This window comes from Mus caroli, unplaced genomic scaffold, assembly GCF_978045245.1.
Source record: "Mus caroli unplaced genomic scaffold, Mus_caroli_1 scaffold_5, whole genome shotgun sequence".
NCBI lineage: Eukaryota > Metazoa > Chordata > Mammalia > Rodentia > Muridae > Mus > Mus caroli.
This window is the reverse complement of record NW_028227260.1, coordinates 18,738,895-18,757,786: the sequence shown is the minus strand read 5'-3', so window position 1 is coordinate 18,757,786 and position 18,892 is coordinate 18,738,895. Positions and strand designations below refer to the sequence as shown.

Genomic DNA, 18,892 nt, shown 5'->3' with positions numbered 1-18,892 from the left:
ATACTGTACTTTTTATTGTGATAGTAATTTGTTTTTCAGTTTGATCTTTATTTATGTATAGTCTTCTTTGATGTTTCTATCTCTTTATTGAATTCCATTCTCAAGTCCTGGATTGTTGTAGTCCTTTCCATTAGTCTTATATTTCCTTGGGCACCACTCAGGTCTTTTTTTTTTTTCTCCTTTAGTTCCTTCTCCTTAATTTCACTGAGGTGCTTCTTTGTGTCTTCTTTAAACTTCATGAATTTTTAAATGAAATTTATGATTGCTCCTTTAAATTCTGTGTACTGATATTCATCTCGGTAATTCTCATTGGCAAGCATTTCTACAGGACAGGCAGGTTTTGGAGCGGAGATACTGGGTTGATCTTTCATATTATTTGTATTTTTGCAATGAGATCTGGGTGTGTAGACTTCGTTTGTTAGTTCTATGTTTGGTGTGGATAGAACAGGTTGGAGAATTAAAAAGGATGTGTGGGTGGGCTGGGCTTATGCAGAAGGAATGACAAATGGCTTTAGAACTTATGGGATACAGCCCACTGCTTGACATAGCCATGATGGGTGCTGCTTGGTTGAGACATGGCCCCGAGAGCGATGTGCCCTGAGGACTTCATGCTGTTATGGACTTCTGCTCTACTTGTTACCCTCACGTCCCTCTAAGAATTGTATGAACACTCTAAGGGGGCTTCCAGCCCCACACTGGGCAGTATCTCTGGCACTCACAGTAATAATGCTTGATCTCTTTCAGGTACTGCTGCTGGAACAGATTAATGCTTCAATCATCACCCTAGGAAAGAACTTAGAAATGTTATTTCTATGTTCAGCTATGACCACTACCCTTAGAAAGCATTTGGAAGCTTTCTTCTTTTCCGACTAGAACCATGGAAGCTGTTCCAGAGAAGAAAAAGAATGTTGCCAATGTGCCAGAAACCCTTAAGAAAAAGGTTCCTGCTGTGTCAGAAACCCATAAGAAAAAACGAAGGAATTTCACAGAGTTGAAGGTGAAGCACCTGAGGAAGAAGTTTGCCCTGAAGACACTGTGACAGGCAAGGAGGAAGCTCATCTATGAGAAGGCAAAGCGCTATCACAAGGAGTGCAGGCAGATGTACCGCACTGAGATTCGGATGGCCAGGATGGCAAGGGAAGCTGGGAACTTCTATGTGCCCGAAGAACCAAAACTGGCCTTTGTCATCAGAATCCGAGGTATCAATGGACCCAAAGGTCCACAAAGTATTGCAGCTTCTTTGTCCTTGACAGATCTTCAATGTCACATTTGTTAAGCTCAAAAAGGCTTCAATTAACATGCTGCGGATTGTGAAATCATACACTGCATGGGGGTACCCCAACCTGAAGTCAGTAAATGAGCTCATCTACAAGTGAGGCTAAGGCAAAATCAGTAAGAAGTGGGTTGCCTTGACAGATAATTCCTTGATTGCTCAACCTCTTGGTAAATTTGGCATTATCTGCATGGAGGATCTAGGTCATGAGATCTATACAGTTGGGAAATGCTTCAAGGAAGTGAATAACTTCCTGTGGTCCTTCAAATTATATTCCCTATGAGGTGGAATGAAGAAAAAGACAACTCACTTTGTGGAAGGTTGAGATGCTGGCCACATGGAAGACCAGATAAACAGGTTTATTAGACAGATGAACTAAGGTGTCACCCATGGTATTTTTGTAATCTGGTCAGTTAATAAACAGTCACAGCTTGGCAAATTAAAAAATAAAAAGAAAGCATTTGGAAAAATAAATTGTTAGTGAAGCTAGGTTAAGATGTTTTTGCTACTGGCTCTAATGTAGAAAACTATAGGGAACAATTTGAAGTTCAGAAAGGCACAGTCTTAATTAAGCTATGGACATTTTATGGTCAGGGAACAAAAACAATGGTAGGATTGACTGATGTGACTTTCACCGGGGCTGGACTGGTGATGATTGATTTCTTATATCCATTTTTGCCCCCAGCTTCCTGATATGATTTAATAAGAATTGCTGATAAATAGATATGCATTCTGAGGATTTAAAAAATATATGACTGATTTTTATATTTTATATATTTTTAAGATTTGTGATTCTTTTAAGATTCTTATAAGATTAGTTTAAAATATAGATAATAATTAATCCTTTCTGCAATAATTAATCCTTTCTCCAAATTGCCACCTGCCAGTAAAAGAAACTGGCTGAGAAAACGACTTCGATTGCTCACACTTTGTTAATCTATAACAAGTTGCTTAGTTACAAATGGATGTGGGTTCTTGGGAATAATTTGTTTTCTTTACTTGTACTATATAATATTATTTCTTGTAAAAGTATTGGGCCACATACTGTTTTTCATAGTTATTCACTAGAAGAAAACTAGAACGTAATCATGTTACAATTTTATGCTACTTGAAAGATTTTCCTAGGATATATAAACCATAGGAGAAAGAATAAAGTTGTTTGAACATTGTTCCTTCCATCCATCAACTACACACACACACACACACACACACACACACACACACACACACACACAAAGTTTATGTGAGAGTATGATGGAACATTGTTCTTTCTAACCATTAACTATGTGTATGTATGTATATATGTAAAGTTTATGTGAGATTATTTTGGAACTTCGTTCCTTCCACCCTCCAAGTGAGACTGTTTATATATATATACACACATACATATATATGTGTGTATATATATGTTTGTATGTGTGTATATGTGTATGTATATATGCATATATGTATATATGAATGTGTTTATATGTATATATGCATGTATATACATATATATGCATATATGCATTTTTGTATGTATATATGTATGTGTATGTATAAAGTTTGTATGAGAGTATGTTGGGAATTTGTTCCATCCATAAAATCTGTATGTATGTAAAGCTTGTCTGAGTGTGTGTTGTAGTTTGTCCCATCCACCAATTGTGTATAATATGTATAATGTACAATGTACAATGTATATGTATATGTGAAATGCTTGGAGCCTGCTTGCTGGAATTTTGCTACATCCATTCTACGTGTGAATGTGTATATATCTGTCTATTTGTCTGTCTGTCTATGCATATATGTATGAATGTATGAAGTTATTGGAGTCTGCCTTTTGCTTCATTTACTCAGTGTGTATGTATGTGTATTGTCTGGATGAATTTTTTTCTTTCCTTTTATTTTAAAAGAGTTCAGAGTTTTTGCTGGCCACAGAGAATGCCAGGCCCGGTAAATTAGGCTTTGTTTCATCAGAGAAAAGTTTGCTTAATAATTTCTCTAATTACTGGCTGCCACAGGCAGCAGCTCCTGTCAGTATCGGCGGAGCCCTGTCAGTGGCTCCCCTGTTGACTGCTAGTCTCAGTTTACTCACCTCATGGATCACAAAGCTGGCTATTGGCATTGGACAGAAGCAGGGGAGAATGAGTTGGTTTACAAAATGTGTGTCCTTGTCAAAGCCTGGAGTGTGGGGGTAGATCTGGCTGGGTGGAGAGGGTGAATGTAGCATGGGAGGATCCTGTGAGTTGGTGAGTAGATAGAGCAGGTACTGGCAGATTATTAGAAGTTGGTTATGGTACATGCAGGTGTGGCCAGATTAGGCTGGGAAACTGGATGTACAACCTGGGCTAGATCTGGGGTGTTGGGGAGAGTGTATGGAAAGGAAGGTCAGGCAGACTCACTAGGTTAGACCTGGAGAAGAATGTATATAGTATTTGTTTGGAACGGTTGTTCTTGGAAACAAACAAGGATGGAAATGTTATGATCTCGAATGACATGTTTGTGTGTCAACACTGATAAGATACAGAATGTCAGAATTAGCTTCAGACTTCAGAGTGACACAAACCTAGAGTCACTTGGGAAGAGAACATTACTTAAGGACTTGCCTTTTCCTCATTAGCCTGTGGCTATGGGCTGTGGCACATTCATTTCTTTTATTGTTAACTGATGTAGGAAAGTCTAGTCTTCTGTAGATGGTACCATCCCTAAGAAGGTGGACCTGGGCTTTGTAAGACAGGTAGCTGAGCATGCCAGATGGAACAGGCCAATAAACAGGATTTTCCCCCATGAATTAATTCTGCTTTAGTCCCCACCTTCTGGTTTCTGCCTGAATTCCTGCTTTGGTTTTCCTCCATGACGGACTACAATCTTTTCCTTCCGGTATTGTTTTTAGTCAGTGTTTTAAGGCAGCAACAGAAAACAGACTAGGACATATAGCAATGAGTATCAGACTTCTCAGGTTATTTTCATCAGAACCATGTAGAGCAGGACTCATATCTTTATTTTATAAATGAGAAAAAAATAGGTTCAATGGCCTAACAAAGGCTGCACAGCTAGTCTGTTGCAGAACTAGCATTTAAACTCTTGTCTGTTCGAATACTGACAAAAATTCTTTGTGCAATCAACCTTAGTCAAGATACTAAAACTCTTTATATGCTTTACTATATATTTCCTAGTTGACTTTCAGAAGAATCATCCACCCCACAGAGAATGCTAAACATGTACCTTTGCAGCATTTGTCTTCACTTCCTGGTGATTCCATGCCTGAGCTATTACTCCAGATAACTATCCACTAAGGCTTATAAGGATCAATTTGACTTTTAAAGTTGTGATAATGACTAGAGTCTCAGGTTTCTTTCTGAAGTTTCTTCATAGGCTGGAAGTTTTTCCTGACTTCTTGTACTCTGAGTACAGATTATTCTCTAAGTTCCCTGGCTTGAAGTATTTTTTTTTCCTTGCTGGCTGTGATGTCTCTCTTCTCTATTACTTCCTAATTCTCTTTATTAAAACAGTGTCTCTATTTTTATACTTGTGATAACTATTCATTCTGTCTATTCTGTCAACCTATCAGAATATAATGCACAGTTCACAATTGCTTAGTAGCTACTCTTCAGTACGAACTAAGTTATCTAGTTACAATTCTAATTAGAGAAAAACTGTTGAAGAAAATCACCAAATAAAATAACCCTGTATGCAAAGTATATAGAGAATGATAAGATGTATGTTAACAAGGTAATTTTCCAGGTTTATGTTTTGTTCAGCAAAAAACTGAATAGTTTTCAAAAAAGAATTATGGGTTACTTGGGAACAAAAATCAAACATACAGAATATGAATAAAAATGAAGGTTGTACAAAGGTTTTCGAGGGAAGGAAATTGGAAATTTTTCTTTCACAGTTAAAGTTACCTAAGATAAAATGAATTCATTTATAAGATTTTTGCAAAGTTAGCCTTAGTTGCAAGGTTGCACACACACAGATAATCTTAGCCCCTTAGAGGTTGTCATAGGAGGGTTGTGAATTCAGGCTCAGCCTGGGCTGCATAAAAGACTCTCTAATAAAAACAAACATGGATGGACCTGGAGGACATCATCCTGAGTGAGGTAACCCAATCACAAAAGAACTCACATAATATGTACTCACTGATAAGTGGATATTAGCCCAGAAACTTAGAATACCCAAGATATAAGATACAATTTGCTAAATGCATGAAACTCAAGAAGAACGAAGACCAAAGTGTGGACACTTTGCCCCTTCTTAGAATTGGGAACAAAACACCCATGGAAGGACTTACAGAGACAATGTTTGGAGCTGTGACAAAAGGATGGACGATCTAGACTGCCATATCTGGGGATCCACCCCATAATCAGCTTCCAAACGCTGACACCATTGCACACACTAGCAAGATTTTGCTGAAAGGACCCAGATATAGCTGTCTCTTGTGAGACTATGCTGGGGCCTAGCAAACACAGAAGTGGATTCTCACAGTCAGCTATTGGATGGATCACAGGGCCCCCAATGGAGGAGCTAGAGAAAGTACCCAAGGAGCTAAAGGGATCTGCACCCCTATAGGTGGAACAACATTATGAACTAACCAGTACCCCTGAGCTCTTGACTCTAGCTGCATATGTATCAAAAGATGGCCTAGTCGGCCATCACTGGAAAGAGAGGCCCATTAGACTTGTAAACTTTATATGCCCCAGTACAGGGGAATGCCAGGGCCAAAAAGTGGGAGTGTGGGGGTAGGGGAGTGGGGGGGAGGGTATGGGGGACTTTTGGGATAGTATTGGAAATGTAAATGGGGAAAATACCTAATAAAAATAAATAAAAAAATAGTTACTCAAAACAAAACAAAAAACCCCAAACAAACAAAAAGTCTTAACATCAATGATACATATACAAGTCTAGAATTTGACCATTGTTAAAATGTCAGAGCTTTCTTGGATCACTAGTTTGTGTTATTTTTTAAAACTTTTTTTCATATAACAGGGGGGATCATGTTTTTGCCCTGCTTAAAAGCCCAAATCTTCCCTTATTCTTCTCACATCTCTATCCACCCAATTTTATGTTCTGTCTCTCTCTCCAAACAAAGACAATACTTATTTTAAAACAAATGAAACATTTAAAATCCGTTAAATGGTTTTTTTTTTTTTAATTTTTGTTTTTTGAGACAGGGTTTCTCTGTGTAGCCTTGGCTGTCCTATAACTTACTCTGTAGACCAGACTGGCCTCAAACTCAGCAATTCACCTGCCTCTGCCTCTCAAGTGCAACATAAACCAGAGAACAAAACACAGCAAGCCCTGAGTGATCCATATATAGTTGGAAAACAACGAAAAGGTCTTAAAATAACCTTTATGAATATGATAGAGCTCTTTAAGGAGGAAACAAGTAAATCCTTTAAAGAAATGTATGAATACACAAACAGTGGAAAGAAATGAAGAAAACCATTTAAGACCTGAAAGCAGAACTAGAGTTAATAAAGAAAATCGAAACTGAGAAGAATCTGGAAATGAAAAATTTAGGAATTTGAACAGTAACCTCAGAGACAAGAATAGAATAGAAATAGAATAGAAAGGATGGTAGAGAGAGTCTCAGGCACTGAAAATACAATAGAAAAAATGGATAACTTGGTTTAAGAAAATTATATATATATATACATACATATATATATATGTATATGTATATACCTCCTGGCACAATACATCTAGGAAATCTGGGATACTATTAAAAATACACAAACACACACACACACAAAGAGAGAGGGGGGAGGGCAGAGAGAGAGAGAGAGAGAGAGAGAGAGAGAGAGGAATCAACAAAAGCTACTATTTAATATCTCTCAACATCAATGGTCTCAATTCCCCAATAAAAAGAAGCAGATTGACAAAATGCATGTGAAAATAAGATCCATTTTCTGATTGTACCATGAAACACACTTCAATATCAAGGATAGATATCACCTCAAGGTAAAAGGATCAAGAAATATATTCTGAGTAAATGGACCTAAAAAGCCAGCTTGTGGATCCATTTAATATCTAATTAAATAGACTTCAAATCACAGATAGGAGAATGATGGGAAGGACACTACATATTCATCAAAGGAAAAAATCCAGTAAGAGAATATTGCAATTATCACATCTATACATCAAACACAGGGGCACCCAAGTTTATAAAGAAAAAAACTACTACACTTTAAATCATATTTTGACCTTTATGCATTGATAGTGGGAGACTTCAAAACTCCACTCTTGCCATTAGACAGGTCATCCAGAAAACTAACTAACTAGCTAACTAACTAACTAACTAACTATACAGAAATGTAGGAGCTAACAGACCTTATAAACCAAATGATCTTAAGAGATATTTACAGAACATTTCACCCAAACACAAAATAATATACATTCTCTGCAACTCCTGGAACTTTAGCTAAAACTGACCACATGCATGGAAACAGAACAAATCTCAGCAGACACAAGAAAATCAAAATAACATCATGCATACTATTTGACATGCAGATAGAACAGGTATCAACAGATTAAAGCTGGGTATCAAAAATTACAGTAGTAATTGAAACCTTAAAACCATACAGAAGCTGAGCATCTCACAACTGAATGGAAAAAATGGTGGCATGAGATAAATGAAAAATAAATTTAAAGCTTTGTAGAAGTGAATCAACACAAATGTAAAACTTATGGAACACAATATGAGGGTTGTTTTAAGAGGCAAGTTCAAAGCACTTAGTGCCTACATAAAAGAAAAGAAAGAGTGGAGAGACGTCATGCTAGCAACATAACAGTACAACTGAAGGCTCAAGAACCAAAGGAATAAATCACACCTGAAAGGAATAGATGACAAGTAATCATCACACCCTGGGCTGAAATTAATAGAATAGTAAATAAATAAAAAAAAAAATAAAAACAATGATGCAGAGAGTTGTTTCTTTGAGAAAATCAATAAAATTGATAAACCAATATCTAAATTAACTAAAAGGGTGAGAGGGAATATCCAAATTAACAAAATAAGAAATGAAAAGGAGTACACAACAACGGAAACTGAGGGAATCTTGAGAACTATAAGGACATTCTTTAAAAACCTGCACTCCATCAAATTGAAAAATCTAAAAGAAAGGGACAATTTTTCGTTAGTTACCACTTATCAAAGTTAAACCATAATTGGATAAGCCATTTACACAGATCTATAACCCCTGGTGAAAGCAGTCATTAAAACTCTCCTAACCAAAAGAAGCCCAGAGCCAGATGGTTTTAGCTTAGAATTCTACCAGACGTTCAAAGAACTAATTCCAATACTCTTCATATTGTTTCACAAAATGCAAACAGAAGGAACACTGCCAAATTCATTTCACAAGGCCAAAGTTACCCTGATACTCAAATCACATAAAGGCCTAACAAAGAAAGAAAATTGCAGACTAAGTTCCCTTATGAACATGTGTAAAAATACTCATTAAAATACTTGTAAACCAAATCTAAGAACACATCTAAAAGTTTATCCACCATGATCAAGTAAGTTTCATCTTAGAGATGCATGGATGTTCAATATATGAAAATAAGTAAATGTAATCCACCACATAAACAAACTAAAAGAAACAAACCACATGATCATCTCATTCAATACAGAAAATGCCTTTGTCAAAATGCAACACCTCTTTATGTTTAAAGTTCTGGAAATATTAGAGATACAAAGGGCATACCTTACCATACTAAAGGTGATTTAAAACAAGCCCACAGCCAACATCAAATTAAATGGAGAGTCACTCAAAGCAATTCCACTAAAATCAGAAATGAGACATCTCTTTCCATACTTATTCAATATAGTACTCTAAGTTTTAGCTTCCTAGCTAGAATAAGACGACTGAGTAAGATCAAGATAGAAACCACTTATCTTTATTTGCAGATGATATGATAATATACATAAGTGACCCTAAGAACTCCATCTACTTTAGGTTCCAACTCTGCAAATATGCCATAACTTCCTCTTTACAGTTGGACCTCTGGGAGGTGAAGGGGTAAACCACAAAGTTTGCAGAAAGGCAAGATTGCATACCTCTCAAACAAGGAACTAAGAAGGGCTAAGTAACTGTACAAACTGCTGAAGAAATGAGCAATCCCCTTTGGCAGTGCCCAAATACACAGTCTCCGGCTTCTTGGGTTCAATTATAGTCCAAAGTTAGTAAGGCAGTAATGCTGTGGAATCACCAGGCATCATTCAACATGTATTGGGGCTCGAGCAGTTTGAAGATGGTCCATATACTTAGGGTCCTGAAACTTTCTCCCTCTCAAGAGAGCTCTAGCAACTTTGGCCTCATCTGCTAGTTCATCAAGGAAATGTTACAGGGCCAATGATTATTAGCTAATACCAGGGCACCAATACGGATGTTCTGGGTTCATCACTGTGGCAGTGTTTTCTGCCATTGGAAAAGTTGCACCTGCAACATAAACTGCAGTTTAGCAGGGATCAATTCCTCCCATGACGGGTTGATGCACTAAGCCAACAGGGCATATTCCCATTTTTAGCCTCCAGAGGGACACCGGCTCTAAAAGTCTGCCATGTTGCTGCTCCCCTGTATTTTATTTTACACACACACACACACACACACACACACACACACACACACACACACACACCTTTCATTTCACCTTACAGATTCTTTATGTATATATTATGGCTTCCAGTTTAATGTTTTTATGGAATTCTTTGAGTATATGAACAAGTGGGTGATTGAGTCTACATCTGCTTCTTGTGTCCTTTCCTGGGCTCTTTTCCTTCTGATTGTTTGTTTTGTCCTATTCCAATGTGTTAGTTATATTTTATCTTATTCTGTTTTATTTCCTTTTATTATTATTATCCTTAAGATGCTTGCTTGTTTCCTAATGAAAGAGAGAAAGTGAGTGGATCCATAAGGGAGAAGTGGTGAGGACCTACTGGGAGGAGTAGGAGGAGGGGAAATGGTAATCAGGATATGTTGTGTGAGAAAAACTATTTTAAATAGAAGGGAAAATGAAAAAAAAAAGAATGAATGAAATAGGATCTCTTTGCAGAAATTGGCAACAAATGGAAAATAATTAGCGGATAACGATTAGTGTTATTTCTGTAACAGCCATTGTTGGGTTGGACTACCAAGACCACAGCAATAAATCTCCTCTTAATTCTTTCTTTCTTCCTTTCTTTCTTTCTTTCTTTCTTTCTTTCTTTCTTTCTTTCTTTCTTTCTTTCTTTCTCTCTCTCTCTCTCTCTCTCTCTCTCTCTCTCTCTCTCTCTCACACACACACACACACACAACAGCACACATGCATGTGTGGTGTTATTTTAAAGGGACTGGTGGTGGCTGGAGATCTGGCTCAGCAGTTAAGAACACTGGCTGCTCTTTTCCCGAGGTCCTGAGTTCAACTCTCAGAAACAACATGATGGCTCACAACCATCTGTAATGGGCTCTGATGCCCTCTTCTGTCATGCAAACATACATGCAGATAGAGCACTCATATATAAAATAAATAAGTAAATCTTAAAGGGGTTGCTATAGGCACAAAACACCCCAAGACCAAGTTCTTAGCACAAAGGAGATTTATTTGCCTAGAGAGACAAAGGACAAGGAATAAAAGACAAGGACAGGAGGTAGAGGACAGGGGAGAAGGGGAAGGGAACAAGGGAGAGAGGGAGGAAGGGTATTTGTTCCAGAGGACAAAAGACTGTCTCTAAATAGAGAAGAAACCAACAGGCTCATAGGCAAATGGCAGTTTATAAAGGTAAAATGGGAAACCCCATGTTCCAATGAAGTGTTTCATTTTAATTGGTCATGTTAATTAGGTGAGCCTTTGATTGCTGGATTTCAATACTTTGGTAGCTGGACCCTGGTAGTCAGCCTCAATAGGAGGAAGTGGCCAAATAAGGGAACAGACCTTGGTGGCTAGCGTCAGCAATGTAATCTAATGGTTTTTAGCAAGGCAGAGGGAATGGGGGAGAAGGGCAAGGCCTGACAGAGCCATGCTGACTATGTCAGGGCTGGCTAGAATTCCTTCATTTTTATTTTTTTTTTCAATTCTGTTCCTTTAGAGAACCCTAACTAGTGTGCCTTGTTTTCTACCACAAGTACCCCTCATAAAATACAATGTGTAAATCTAATACTTTCTATCCATGTCCTCTTCCTCTAATATATATCTTTATTTGCTAATATCTATATGTTTATATTTATATAAATACTTCCTCTTGACAATATAGCAAACTATAAATACTTAGAAAGTATTTAATAGCTATGCATACTTGAGAAGACTGGCTAATCTCTTTGTATTTTAATTTCTTCAATTATTTTATGAAGAAATAGTATTAGGATTACTTAATAGAGTTTTTAAATTCAATCAACTGGTAATATGTGTAAAACACAATTCTTGAAACATGGAACATGTTCTGTGATGATTGTTACACGTAAATTCTATTTTAACAGACTTAAAATATTTTCATTATTTTTTTCTGATATTAAAATCATAACATACATAACATGATTCATGTGACACATAAACTAATGTAAAAGGAAGCAAAAATAATGCTCTCCTTATGAGCTGTTGCCCCTATATATAGTTTAAAAAAGATTTTACAGTTCTATTGGGCTATTGTGGCAGAGTCTCTTGGAATAATTCTATTTTTATCTGACATAAGACTGTGGCATGCTTTTTAAATAAGGTCAAGTTATCCAGTTGTTCTAGTTGTATTTTGCTCTTGTAATACTGGAGTATTGTTGATATATTGGCTATATAGACATATACAGGAGAAACATTCTGTAGTCCTACTATTAGGTTTGTAAATGTAAACCACAGCTGTTACTTCAAAGCAAATATGAGATAGTTTATTTGCAGCCATATATATAAACAACCATCGCTGTGGAATATATATTTATGTTACCCTGAAATGGCATCTTCTACTGTGGAAGAGATTACATGGAATGCTACGCACACTCCAGTGTAGTCTGCTTGACAGGCTGAGAAACCTGGAAGCACTCACAAGGCAAAGAGTTCCAGAGAAACTCACCTCCTGGAACCTTGGCGTTCTCATAACCCGTATACTCATACCCTATCCCCGAGTTAGTCTGGTGGATGGATTCATGTGCTCTTTTTTAGTATTATTTTATTATAAGTGCCTTTGAAGATTGAATTATGACATAGCTAAGGCTTTACCAGTGTTCCAACATCCTAGAAAATCCTTGAAGCTGACAAACTTGGAATTCAGTAGGAATTCAGTGAGAAGGTTGTCTATTCAGTAACATTCAAATTTATTTCTAGTAGAGATGGTGAAACTAATTAGGCATTACAAAGAAAGGAGGCAGAATAGCTCAGGGCTGGTCTGCATAGTGTTTACTTGACACAATAGCCAGTCTTACCCAGGCAATGGCCTAGAGAATAGATGGGTTTACCATGAAAGAGTTAGGGAATCCCCCTGTGACAGGTTTCTTCACTAGGCCCAAAGAAACAGCCTAAATCAGGCATTTACTAAGAACTCCTGGTGGTAGGCTTAACAATAGACTAGCATTAAACCTGGCTCCCTTCTTAGTGGCAGCAGCCTGGTCCCCACCTTCTTTGGATGTATACATTCCTATGTTTTGTGTCACTGTAACTCGGCAGATGTATCTCGCCTGGTTTCTTGTTATTCTTCTGTATAAAAAGTTTTGATGCCAATCACAAAGGAACTCACACAATATGTATTCACTGATAAGTGGATATTAGCCCAAAACTTAGGATACCCAAGATATAAGATACAATTTGCTAAACGCATGAAACTCAAGAAGAATGAAGACCAAAATGTGGACACTGTGCCCCTTCTTAGAATTGGGAACAAAACAACCATGGAAGGAGTTACAGAGACAAAGTTTGGAGCTGTGATGAAAGGATGGACCATCTAGAGACTGCCGTATCCAGGGATCCATCCCATAAGCAGCTTCTAAACGCTGACACCATTGCATACACTAGCAAGATTTTGCTGAAAGGACCCAAAGATAGCTGTCTCTTGTGAAACTATGCAGGGGCCTAGCAAACACAGGAGTGGATGCTCACAGTCAGCTATTGGATGTATCACAGGGCTCCCAATGGAGAAGCTAGAGAAAGTACCCAAGGAGCTAAAGGGATCTGCAACCCTATAGGTGGAACAACATGATGAACTAACCAGTACCCCGGAGCTCTTGTCTCTAGCTGCATATGTATCGAAAGATGGCCTAGTCGGCCATCACTGGAAAGAGAGGCCCATTGGACTTGCAAACTTTATATGCCCCAATATAGGGGAATGCCAGGGCCAAAAGAATGGGAATGGGAGGGTAGGGAAGTGGGGGGCGGTATGGGGGACTTTTGGGATAGCATTGGAAATGTAATTGAGGAAAATATGTAATAAAAAAAAAGTTTTGATGCTTGACTTGACAATTACATTCAGATTCTACACAATCTCCTGTGTTGTGTCTGTTTGTCATTTATTCCCCGACTCCTTGTCCACCTGCAACCAGAGATATGTTCTACGCAGACAGGGACCAAAAGGGTCTGTGGCAATGAACTTTGATAGTCACAGAATAAATTAAATTGAATTTATTATAGTAGAGTGAAGATACCTCTTCTATAGGTTTAGTTTTTTATTTTAAAACACCCTTGGCTTTACAGTTAGTAGAAGCTAGTGGCCTGCTAAAGAGAACAACATATGCCAAAATTTTTTACCTAATAGGATACAGAGATGATAGAACAAATATCAATACTGGTAGTAAATGTTTATTAAAAGTAGTAATAAATGTACCCCCAAATAGTTCTGGCGCTATATCCATACCATTTCACAATCCCCAAGTTTAACTCAGTCACTCAGCTTTCAGAACCTTTAACACACATGTGGATTCTTCATTTCCTTTCTCAATCTTTTAGTGATCTGGTTCAGGCTGTCACATTCCCGACTCCTCCTACTCCCACCCCCCAAGTTGCATAAGACAGGAAATTGTATTTTTCTTCTTCCAAGTTTGCTAGGATTTGGATGAGCTATTCTTGGGGCCTTGTCCGGGTGAAAATAATGCTTTTGACCTGTATCAAATGACTATTGTTCCCTTCCTCTAGTAGAAATCAAATCTGTTCTTTCCTGGAGAACTTCCTGGTCAGCCACTTGAAGTTAAAACTAATCATGGATCTCACATGAATATAGTACTCCCTATAGTCTTTCTCCAACTTGCTCACAATTCAGGTTTTCCCACCCAGCGATTTGTTTTCTTGCAGAGGTTTTCATTATAGTAGTTGTTATTTAAATTTGCCTATTCTCCAAATTTAGGAAGAACACTGTGATTTAATTGTCTGATGGATTTTTAAATTTTTATTTTCTGTCTGTTCAGCTGTTAAAAAATGTTATGAGAATGTATGCCAGGTGGTGGTGGTACACACCTTTAATCCCAGCACTCAGAAGATGGAGGCAGGCAGATCTCTGTGAGTTCGAGGCCAGCCTGGTCTACAGAGTGAGTTTCAGGACAGCTAGGGCTACACAGAAAAACCAGTCTCAGAAGAAAAAAAAATGTGGGTGGGGGAAGGAGAGGGAAGGAGAAGGAGAGAGAGGGAAAGAGAATGGAAATGACACTCAGAAACTACTTACATGTCAGGCTGGAAAACAGTTCCAAGAGTCATTGTGAAAAAATAGTACTTAATTTGGCTTCACAGTTTCATCAGGAATGATTAGAAACAAAGAAACCAAGTAACAGGCACTAAAATAAAGTGGAGAGGTTATCATGCACAAGTTCAGGTAGATCCAGGTTTAAAACCTGTTTATTTGCCATTTAGTAATGAAAGGGTTGGATCAAATAGCAAGAAGAAATGATAGAAATGTGACTTTGCAGTTAAGGAAAAGAATTTCTAACCTCAGATTGTTAAGACGGGACAGTTTAAAGTGACTGTTAGAAAATTTCCAGATGAGATACTAGGATGAGGTCTTTAATGCAAGATGGTAGTTGCATCTAAAATTAAATTACAGAACCAATAGGAAGAACACTGCACTTCATCGGGATGTTATATACTCTAAGATAATATTGGAGTCCATTACTAATTTTTTCCTGGAAAATTGTCAAAGGTTTTCAAACAACTTCCTGGTCTCCTAGTGTAACAGCCATGTGGCCTTTTGGTGATTCACTTAGCTCTTTACCAAGCAAAATATCTTAAAGAGAGGCAAAATTCAAATTATGTTTATTGAATTCAAGCAATCATTGCCAGGCATTGTTAATTTTATCTGAAAATATGTGTAATGATGTTCTGCTCTCCGAATGTTAGAGGATAAGAAACTGACCTTAACTCTTCCTAGCTTTTGGATGTAAGTTTTTAGTATTCTGTTTCATTGGCTTTCTTCTCTATTTTTAGTTTCAGTGTTTTTTACTCCAGGAAGTGCCACTTCAACATAGAATACGGTTTGACCTTTATCCTTCCTTAGGTCTCTGGAGCCAAACTAATCTATTGTGAGTTTATAAAGAAAGGGAAGATTACAGTAAAAATACTTTGTTTTGTTTTAAAAAGGGACTGCAATACCAAAATCCCAAGCAACAACAGGAAACACACACACACACATACACACACACACACATACACACACACACACAAGTAAAGTTAGACTTCATTAAAATTAGGAACTTTTATGCATGAAAATATGCTTTTAAAGAATGACACCAAAAACACTAAAGGGGAGAAAGCATTTTATAAGTTATATTTGCTAGAGAATTAATACCTAGAATATGTAAAATTTCTCTTCCCTCAACCAGCAACAAAAGCCTTAGTTTAAAATGAAATCGATATTTCCCTTAAAAGGACATATAGAAAATGCCCTTGCCTACTGCAAAGCTTTACATCCTTACACGTATAAGAAGCACTAATTAGATTGAGTAGGGCATGGCAGGAGGTCTGAGAGTAGTTGAGACAAGTATGATAAAATTAGATTGTATGCATATATAAACTTTTCAAATAAAAAACATGAATTTTAGAAAGAAAAATAAGAAACACAGATGGACAAGAAGCACATGGAGACATGGTTAATGTCACCAATCATTTAAGAATTGCAAATGAGAACCATAATGAGATACTTCTTCACATTCATTAGAATGTTAATAATAATAATAATGATAATAGTAATAATACAAATTGAAAAATAAACAGAAAGACATGGGTATGGGGGAAACCATGTTGAACAGATATTTGAATCTGTACCTCAGTTCTTTTTGGACATAAACCCAGGCATGGAATGTTCTGTTTTATATGATAGTTTCATGCTTTACTTTTTGTAAACTCCTGAAATGTGTTTGAGATACGCATCAGCAATACTTGAGACTGCTTATTGGTGTAATCCAGGAAAATTTAATTGTATAATTCTACTTAAGGGAGCCATATAAAATAGACAAATGCATGTAGATAGTATGTAAGTTTAAGAAGATAAGATGGAGGAAGTGGAGTTAATATTTAATGGGGCATGGGTTTGTTGTTGTTGTTGTTGAGTCTAGTGGAAATGTTTTGTTACAGATAATAATGGTGGCTACACAACATTGTAAACACAGTTAATGAACCTGAATTGTACACTTATGAGTGGTGAAAATGATGAAGACTTTCATGGTTATCTTGCCCTGGTAAACACAAATAGCTTTGCTAAATGGCAGTGGGTTCTTTAGTCCCTGATTGCTTCCTTGACTTATGAAACAAGAGATTACTAATTGGAGGAATTTTATGGCCTGATCTATGAAAGGCACAAGAATGCTGTAGGGTTTTGAATGTTTCTTAAGATCTTGATTGTTTATTATAATAAATATAATTACTAAATTAAACAGGGGACAAACCAAAGCAGAAATAGCAATATAATGGAGGATATATAACAGTAAGAATATGAATAAACCAAACATGCCTGTACTCAATGGAACAATATGAAACAGTTTCTATTGAAAAAATGTTTTGAGCTGGAAGATGACACAGAAAAGTGAGATTTCAGAAACACTATTCTTAGACAGCTGGAAGATGAGTTAAAGGCTGAAAGACTGGAGGACTAAACAGGAAATAGGAAAACTGGTAGCTGTGCTGTTATAACTATCCACAACAAAGAGTGTGTTCAAATGTCTGCTGTGATGGCGGGAAGAAAGAAACAAAGAGAGGCATTCTGGAGACACAATCAGCAAACACCAATCACTTAAAAGCTGCAGTTGATAAGGGTACAAGGAAAGCTAAAGAGAACTTTGGGGAGAAATCTGTCAACAACAGAAACAGGAAATTCAAAGTAAACAATTCTGGCTTGGGGGAAGAGAGACCTTTAGTGGCATAAAGTGTAAAAGCTCAGCTGTGAAAACATTGAATTTGAAATATGTGTACATGAGCAAGATATTTTTCAAACAACCTGAAAGGTGAGGCTGGACCTTTAAAAGAAGGATGGGACTGCAATTGTCTCTCGCGTGGCTCATATAATTACTTAGTGTCCTCATCGCAATATGGAGAATGAAACAAAGAAATAAACTGTCAGGCTCTGAAATGGTGTGGGGGTGGGGGACTGTAAATACATAGTGCCAGAGGAAAGAAGCCAATCTGAAAAGGCTTTTAGTCATATGATTCCAATTATTTGACAATCTGTAAAAATAAACATGGTGATATGCGATATATATATGATATATAAATATATATGTGATATACATGTCACACACACACACACACACACACACACACACACACACACACACACACACACATATATATATATATATATATATATATATATATATATATATATATATATATTTAATGATGGTTTCCAGAGTGTTGTGGAGGAAGGAGAAATAAATTACCTGGAGCATGAGATAGTTTTGTATGGCAGGAGAACTGCTGTATGTGATATTATTGTCACAAATTATGCATCTGTCAAAGCCTATAGAAAATACCTTACCTCTAATGTGGTCTATGGACTTTGAGAAATACTGATGAATCAGGGCTGGTTTATTGAATGTAGCAAGTACATCTTTCTGGTGTAGTACAGTGGTGACAGGAAAAGCTGTATGTGTACACAAGGGACAAGTATTTACACTTCATTTTCCCATGAACATGAAAGTGTTCTTAAAATCAAAAGGTATATGTAAAAATTAGCAAAGTCTCAAATGGGCTGTTTTAATACTAACCCATTAGATTCTTTTTATATATATATATATTTTTATTACATATTTTCCTCAATTACATTTCCAATACTATCCCAAAAGTCCCCCATAGCGCCCCCTACTTCCCTACCCACCCATTCCCATTCTTTTGGCCCTGGCATTCCCCTATATTGGGGCATATAAAGTTTGCAAGTCCAATGGGCCTCTCTTTCCATTGATGGCCGACTAGGCCATCTTTCGATACATATGCAGCTAGAGACAAGAGCTCCAGGGTTCTGGTTAGTACATCATGTTGTTCCAACAATAGGGTTGCAGATCCCTTTAGCTCCTTGGGTACTTTCTCTAGCTTCTCCATTGGGAGCCCTGTGATACATCCAATAGCTGACTGTGAACATCCACTCCTGTGTTTGCTAGGCCCCGGCATCGTCTCACAAGAGACAGCTATATTTGGGTCCTTTCAGCAAAATCTTGCTAGTGTATGCAATGGTGTCAGCGTTTAGAAGCTGATTATGGGATGGATCCCTGGATACAG

General features: G+C 37.2%; 2 pseudogenes; one reads left to right on the top strand and one right to left on the bottom strand.

Moving 5' to 3' along the window:
* Positions 1–877: 877 nt before the first annotated feature.
* Positions 878–1,717, top strand: LOC110287470 (large ribosomal subunit protein uL30 pseudogene; annotated as a pseudogene).
* A 7,798-nt stretch (positions 1,718–9,515) lies between these two features.
* Positions 9,516–14,887, bottom strand: LOC147004492 (cytochrome c oxidase assembly factor 3 homolog, mitochondrial pseudogene; annotated as a pseudogene).
* Positions 14,888–18,892: the final 4,005 nt, after the last annotated feature.